This window comes from Panthera pardus, unplaced genomic scaffold (assembly GCF_024362965.1).
Source record: "Panthera pardus isolate Hobbes unplaced genomic scaffold, ASM2436296v1 HiC_scaffold_6, whole genome shotgun sequence".
Classification (NCBI taxonomy): domain Eukaryota; kingdom Metazoa; phylum Chordata; class Mammalia; order Carnivora; family Felidae; genus Panthera; species Panthera pardus.
In genome coordinates this window covers 140,929,461-140,937,193 of record NW_026526991.1, presented here as the reverse complement: position 1 = coordinate 140,937,193, position 7,733 = coordinate 140,929,461, and the positions used below count along the sequence as shown (strand labels likewise).

Genomic DNA, 7,733 nt, shown 5'->3' with positions numbered 1-7,733 from the left:
AAGATTTCATTGCCTGGCTATCGTGACAATGTAGTAATTAAAGCAGTAATTACTTAAACTCACTTTGGATGAGTTAGTAATTGGTAAGTAGTACATTTGTAAGCCTTTTCTCATGATGACCTTCTCCTGTGACAACCACCTCATCTATTTTAGAGTCAGTTTCATTAACTTCAATTACCTAATAGTTCTATGTTTTGCCTTTTCATGTAAATTTTGGGATGTGAGCTATGTATAGATTGCAGCCACAGATCTCTATACATTAAAGAATCAGTGGAAAATAAGAATCTATACAACTTAATTTTATAGTTACTTTTCTGAAAAGTAGATATTCTTTTAAAAAAAATTTTTTTTAATGCTTATTTTTGAGAGAGAGAGAGAGAGTGCACAAGCTGGGGGTGGGGGGCAGATAGAGAGGGAGACACAGAATCTGAAGCAGGCTCCAGGCTCCGAGCTGTCAGCACAGAACCCGAGGTGGGGCTTGAACTCACAAACCATGAGATCATGACCTGAGCTGAAGTTGGTCGCTTAAACAACTGAGCCACCCAGGCACCCCAGAAGTAGATATTCTTTTAAGTGAGGAAAATATACACTGTGTCATTCCATAAATGGGGAACAACCAGTCTCTCAGGCTAGTATTATTACAATTTTTTTCCTGATTATAAGCAAAGATTCTTTAAAAATAAGATACCCGTAACCCAAAGCAATATGCATTAACATTTTCTTCCACAGTATTTACTTGTAGTATTTAACAAAATGGAAATCATATGTATACATTTTTTTTAAGTAGGCTTCATGCCCAGCACAGAGCCCAACTCAGGGCTTGAACTCATTACCTTGAGATTAAGACCTGAGCTGAGATCAAGAGTCAGACTGGGACACCCAGACACCCCTGTTTAAGTGGTTTTATATATTTTTTCAAGTAACAGGTTTTTTTCTTTTTCTTTTTTTAAATGTTTATTTATTTTTGAGAGAGAGACAGACAGAGAACAAGCAGGGAAGGGGCAGAGAGAGAGGGAGACACAGAATCTGAAGCAGGCTCCAGGCTCTGAGCTGACAGCACAGAGATGTGTTAAGAAGCCCCGACAAGGGGCTCCGACTCACAAACCGTGAGATCATGACCTGAGCTGAAGTCAGACACTCAACCAACTGGGCCACCCAGGTGCCCCTCCAATTAACAGTTTCTAATGCTAGATGTTTTAAATCCTTCCATTTGACTTTACTGATAACACAAAAAACATTGTGATGAACCTCATTCATTAGTTCATTAAATATTTCTGAGTTCCAAGTATTTGGAAAAAGTGCCTCGCCCCAGGCCATTTCATACCCCACCACCCACAACCTGACTCCTCTCTCCCTTGGTTTCTCTCCCAGCCCCCACCCTAGGTGGTGAGATTCAGTGGTCCACTATGCCAGACCTGTTCTTTTTTTGTTTTTTAATGTTTATTTAATTTTGAAGGGGAGAGAGACAGAGTGTGAGTTGGGGAGGGTCAGAGAGAAGGAAGGAGACACAGAATCAGAAGCAGCCTCCAAGCTCTGAGCTGTCAGCACAGAGTCCTACATGGGCCTCGAACTCACGAGCAGGAAGTCATGACCTGAGCTGAAGTCTGACTCTTAATCAACTGAGCCACCCAGGCTCCCCCAGACCTGTTCTTAAATATGTTGAAAGTGAGAAAAAACAACTTGGAGAATCATGTTCTCTCTCAATAAAGCCATGCTTGCAGCCCTATTGTCTTGCAGCAGATTAAAATTTCTTATTTGGAGTAATAAGCAGCTTAGTGTTAACTTTTCTTCTATGTCCATTCGCGCTGTGGCAATCCTAATGGCCTCCAAGGTATGCAGGTGCTGGGGGCTAACAAACGACCTTGTGCGTGGAAATGCAAAGGTGAAAACATATTAATGTGCTCCAAGAATATCAGCCCAGGTATACATACTTGTTCTGTTATACACACAAACACACACAGGCATCCATGGACAGGGAGAACATTACATAGACCTCTCAAAGTTTGGGAGACCTGCATTTACAAGATTCTTTACTTCACAGCCCTCGAGCAACCTAAGTACAACATGATCTGATTAACATGTAGTTTTAATTAAGATGTGTTAAGAAGGACTATGATACTTGATGAACAGAACCACTAGTATGTTATTTGAAAGCAAAACAGTAATATCCTGACAGTGTTCTATCAAGTGCAATGAAATCACCAATCTTATCTGTGGCATTTTTCCATTTAACCATATTTATTGGGTGCCAGGGTATTCTATGGAGAACAATCCTCTCATCAGACTGGAAACACTAAATCTAATAACACTATATTTACACTGAGGTAAATATATCATTAAGATAGAAAAATAGGCCAATTTAAATTGGGGGATCTGGAAGGTCCTTTTGGAAAAAGTGACAGTCCAGCAGATAGATACCTGATGAGTAGGATTATCCCCAGGAAGATGGGAGAAAGATGCTCCAGAAGACCCTCCTTCTGGAGGTACAAACTCTGTACCATTCTGAGATGGGACAAAGGTCAACAAGACAGGAATGAAATGCACAATGAATTTAAATTTAGGAGCTAAGTAGGTGCCAGAAAATGCTGGGCCTTGCAACCCCAAGAACAGGATTTGATTTTATTCAAAATGCAGCAGAAAATCGTTGGTTTTAAGTAGGGACAGACATGAACAATGTGTTCATACATTTTTGCCTATCTCGCAAATAGAGTCTTTATGATAGGTTTCTAAATGTGGATATCTGGGGTCAACGCCAGGAATATTTTTCAGGCTCTTGCAATCTCAAGAGAGTTCATAACAAGTCAGTTCAGTGATGAATGAGTCTCCATGTCTCTCACCCTCAATAATATGACCACTGAAGAATTCTGCCATTTGAAAAAAAGCAGTGTTGTGTTGTTTTGTCATTTTATTGTTAATTTGAATATTGGTCAATATTTGCTAATAGTTTATAGTTCTTCTTTTATAAATCACCAGTGGCTTTTGTCCCTTCTTTGAGGAGGATAATGTTGGTACACATATATACATATATATTTAATTTTTTCAATATTTATTTATTTTTGAGAGAGAGAGAGAGAGACTGAGCATGAGTGGGGAAGGGGCAGAGAGAGAGGGAGACACAGAATCCGAAACAGGCTCCACAGGCTCTGAGCTGTCAGCACAGAGCCCTACTCGGGGCTCCAACCGTGAGATCATAACCTGAGCTGAAGTCTGATGCTCAACCAACTGAACTACCCAGGTGCCTATATGTTGGTGTATATCTTACTGATGTGAAGTAGCTTTTTATATCTAAGAGCTATTACCCTAGTTCTCATTTCTTGCATATATATATAGTACCAGTTTGTTTGCTTTTTAAATTTTACTTGCACAGTCTTTCCACTTACAAGGGTAATCTGTTATTGAAAAAAAATTCTTGTAAGTTGAAAATGTAGTTACTATTACTTTAAATCAAAATATATGCTATGCATTCTGGAGTCCCCATTCATGAAAAACACCAAGTCTCATTGAGACCTGTCTATTTCACTCGTTTACATTACTTAAGGTAACACAATGTAATACTTCTACTTACCAGTTTCTCTATTTTGTGCTGTTCATTTGCATTCCTGAAGCTTTTTCATACAGTTAGTTATTCTGCATTATATACTTAAGACTACGTTCTGAAAGCGTATATACAGTACTCAATATTTATATGTCAATCTTTAATGCAAAACAATCTTTAATGCAAAACTATTATGTTGAAAAAGGCAAAATAAATAAAAGCAATGCATTTCAGTAGCACCTCCCTGGACTCATTATTGCTACATGCTAGCAAACCGGGAACACTCTGAGGCAAGAACTCAACAGGAGACCCCAAGGCTATAGCTGTGAAGTAGCCCCAACCCTACCAGTCCCAAGAAATTGGAATTGGTCCTCGTAGGTGAACAAAGCAGGAAGGAGGATATTAGAGAAACTCTTTAGAGGTATAAAAGTTGTAGCTCCCATGGGCGTATTAAGTAGGTCTGTATTTGGTTTGGACTTACAGGGTTCATAAATTTTTATACAGCCAAATTTACTACTCATTTTTTTTTATAAAAATCACTGCTTTAGGTCTCATATTCTTATTCACCTTCAATATTACAAATATCCACCTATAGTTTCTTGAACCTATTGAAAAATGATTTTTAGTTTTTACAATGACATTTAGGTCATTTGGGTTTTTTTAGTGCAAGGTAAGGATATAATTTGATGTATTTTTTGAAGAGACAAAATTTCCACATTAAGTTGTTGGATAATGTATGCCTTTTCTATTCAAATAATATTTCTTAAAGCAGAAGCTGGACAAAGCAATACGCTGATCAGGTCAAGTATTAGTTAAGGGTAGAAACTGGTGGTAGGATTTGGGAAGGATTAGGCCTGTTGTGGGTCCTTCCTTGGGAGGTGCTAAATCTCTGAAACATGTCCTAGTTGATGCAAACCACTCCTTATGGCTGGCTGCTCTTCCTTTTCCCCTCTTCTCTGACACCTTTGCCCTCTCTTTGCAGTCAGATGGTAAATTCATGGTATAATCTGAGTTGTATGGAAATAACTATTTTGGTATTCTGGGTCTTCCTCAACTCCCTCCCCCCACCCCCAAACTTAAATTATTGACACCAAACCATTGGCTCAGACCATATCCCCTCCTCCATATTCACTCAGCTGAGAGAAAAATGAGGTAAATGAAACTGTTCTGAAGGGAAAATGGAACCAAGGGCTAAATTCTAGGCAATTTGGGGAATTGTCCAAATTTGGAGTTTGGGGATAAACTATTTGGGAATTTGAGGATAAACTAACTTAGATTAGATAGAATGAGAGATAAGATCTGAGTATGAACACTGAAAAGATGCCTGAACAATTTAACTGGAGGAAAATGTGGAATCATGCAGTCACTTCTTTCCTAAAAGGTAAGCTTCCTTTTTTACACATACATGAATTTGTCTTACTTGAGCAGCCTCCGGGAAATACACAGAACCATGCAGTCCTCTATTTTATAGATGACTTAAAAAAAAAAAAAAAAGATGATTTAAAGCTGTTCATTGTTAGAATATCTGGGCCAGTGTTTAAATATCAGGTATGACTTGATTTTTTTCTGACACCATTTAATTCCTCTCCTGGATCATAAAGACATATATTAATCTGTAAAAATGATTTAAAATTATTTTGTGACATCTCTTGATCTAACCAAAAACTCTGTGAGATGCATCAGATCCAGGGTTGAGTGTGGAAAGACTGTTTCCTTGAGTGGTGTGCATCATAGAACACCTATTCAAGTACTACCCATTTCCAAATTCTTAGCCTTAGCGACCAGGTATGAAAGAAGATTGATAAATTGGATTAGAATCCTTAAATTTCTTGAACGGTCTCTTCCTAGTGATTTTCAGTACATATGTACAAGGAGAACCAGAGTAAGAAATTTTGGCTGATAGGTCGGTCTTCCTTCCAAAGTCCTACCGGAGAAAGGTCATTATGGAGAATATGTGAAATCTGTAAAAGTCTGTTTATCTCTGAGTCTCAGTAAAGCATCCACTGGGATCTCCTCTGGTTAGATGTAGGATTACAAACTGAAACAGATACTTCTCCTTACACCTGTACGGGTGTAGCCAGGTGGATAACGGGTGGTCCTGTTCCTCTCGCAGTCCTGGCTGTGCGCGCCTGGAACGAGGAATCTAGCACCTCCCAGCAATTGTTTCTGACGGCCGAGCTGGAAAGACCTCGCCCGCACGTTCGCGGGATCTGCCGACCTGCGGGAGCCGGCGGCCCTGCGGGCGCGCGGCCCACCGGAGCAGACGCGGCCGCCTCGCCCCCAGCCCCGCAGGTCGGAGCCTGACGATGCTGCGAGCGCCGGGCGCTTTGTGCGCTGGGCCGCCGGCTCCCGCGTGCCCGCACGTACGTAGCCTTCACGTGTGTGCTGCTCTCGAGTGCATGTGTGGATATGTAAGAATATGCTGAAGCAAATTCGGAGACAGGCGCCGAGGACAGGACCGAGGGAAGGTGGGTGTGGGCGTGCGCGGCGCCGGCTCGGCCGGGAGGGAGCCCGCGGCCCGCACCCCGCGGCCCGCTCCCCCGCGCGGCCCGCACCCCGCGCGGCCCGCCCGGCCCGGCCACACAATAAAGTCCGGGGGCGGGCGGGCGGAGGTGGAGGAGGCCGGGCCGGGCGAGCGGCCGCCCCGCGCACCCACCGCCATGTGAGCGGCGCCGCGGCCTCGCAGGACGCAAACTTTCCCCGGCGGCGGCGCCCCAACTTCCCGCCCCCAGGCCTGCCGCGCGGCGCCGAGACCCCGTAAGTGCGGGCGGCGGCGGGCCCCCCGAGTTCCCGGTCCGGCCGCCGCGCCTTCCCGGCCGGGAACGCGCGGGTGTCCGCGGCGGTGGCTTGTCAACATGGCGCCCCTGAAGCGCGGAGTCGGGGAGGGCGGCGGGGAGCTGGGGGCCCGGGGAGGCGGAGGCCGGGCCCGCGAAGCCGGCGGGCAGGCCCGGCAGGAAGGCGGCGGCGGGGCGGGGAGGCGGCGCGGAGGCGGCGCGGAGGCCGGGAGGCGGGGAGCCTCCCCCCCCCCCCCCCCCCGCGCCCCGCAGGCCTGGGCCCGGGAGGCGGCGGCGGCGGGAAGGAGGCGGCGCGGCGGCGGCGGGGCCGGGCGCGGAGGGGGAGGGCCGGGCGCGGCGGCGGCGGCGGCGGCGGCGGCGGCGGCGAGGACCGGAGCATAATGGTGGGAGACTCGGCCGCGGCGGCGCGGGGCGCGGGGCGCGGGCGGGGGCGTCCGAGCGGTGGCGCCGTCGCTTTGTGGAGCCCGGCCCCGGCTGCAGCCTCTCGGGCCGCCGGCGCGGTGCGCTCGCCGCCCGCCCTCCGAGAACCGCCCCGAGTGGCCCGCCGGGCTTTGTGCAGGCGGGCGGGGGCGGCGGGGCCTGCGGGGATCCCGCCCGCGCCCCCTCGCCCTCGGCGGGTCCGGGAGGGGCGGGCCGCAGCAGGAGGACCGTGCAGGGCCTGCTCGGGCCGGAAGCCGGGGAGTCGCGTGAGCGCCGCCCGCCGGGCCGGCCCTTCCCGCGCGGCCAGGCCTGGGGCCCTCGGGCCGGGGTCCGCGGATGCGCGGCCCTGTGAGTGGGGGAGGGCGGCGGCGCGCTGGCCGTCGCGGCTCGTTGTTGGAGGGCGGCGGCCGCGGCCGGGGCAGGGCGGGCCCCGAGGACCCAGGCGGGGCCGGGTCCGCGTTCTGTGGGGTAGCCTCGGCGGCCGCCAGGCCTCCGTCTCCTCAACAGGTCCTCCCGGGCCTCGGCGCGGCGTCCGGAGCGGGGCCGCCGACTGCAGGCCCGCCCGGGACCCCGGCTTCCACGTGGACGGCCCCCCGCGCCCCCCACCCCCACCCCCGTGCGACCCGCGGTGCGGTGTTCGTGGGCCCTGGGCCCGGGTCTGGCTGGGCGCTCAGGGCAGGTGCCTGCAGGTTGGAGGGACCCACGGGTGCCCCGAGGTTTAGGTCCTGGGCCCTTAGGTCCGCTTCATCCGGTGTTTTGCATCCTACAGTAAGCCTGCCTAAAAAGAATTTGGTCTGTTGAAAAGCAGAAAGTAAAAGGCTTGTTTTGTTTTAAAGTGAGAAATGAAGTAGTTGTAGCTTACTAAATGTGGGATGCATAACCTTTTCGGGTTTTGGGGTCATTGACTCTAAAGGTTGGAAGTTATTGAGGAGACAGTCTTGGTTGTACTTTAAAAGTTTGCTTTCTGGTAAGCACTGTCACCT

At 48.5% G+C, this 7,733-nt stretch overlaps 1 protein-coding gene across 11 annotated transcripts in view; it reads left to right on the top strand.

The window, feature by feature from the left end:
• The first annotated feature begins 5,768 nt into the window (after positions 1 to 5,768).
• ZMYND11 (zinc finger MYND-type containing 11) overlaps positions 5,769 to 7,733 on the top strand; it is a 133,210-nt gene continuing 131,245 nt past the window's right edge. For 7 of the 11 annotated variants that reach the window (XM_053895540.1, XM_053895539.1, XM_053895538.1 and 4 more), the window contains exon 1: positions 6,576 to 6,713. The gene's annotated coding sequence lies outside the window, so the exon portion shown is untranslated. Of the gene's footprint in view, positions 6,004 to 6,035; positions 6,293 to 6,575; positions 6,714 to 6,985; positions 7,099 to 7,733 lie in introns of those variants that run through there. The other 4 variants (XM_053895531.1, XM_053895530.1, XM_053895529.1 and 1 more) reach the window with 4 other exon arrangements.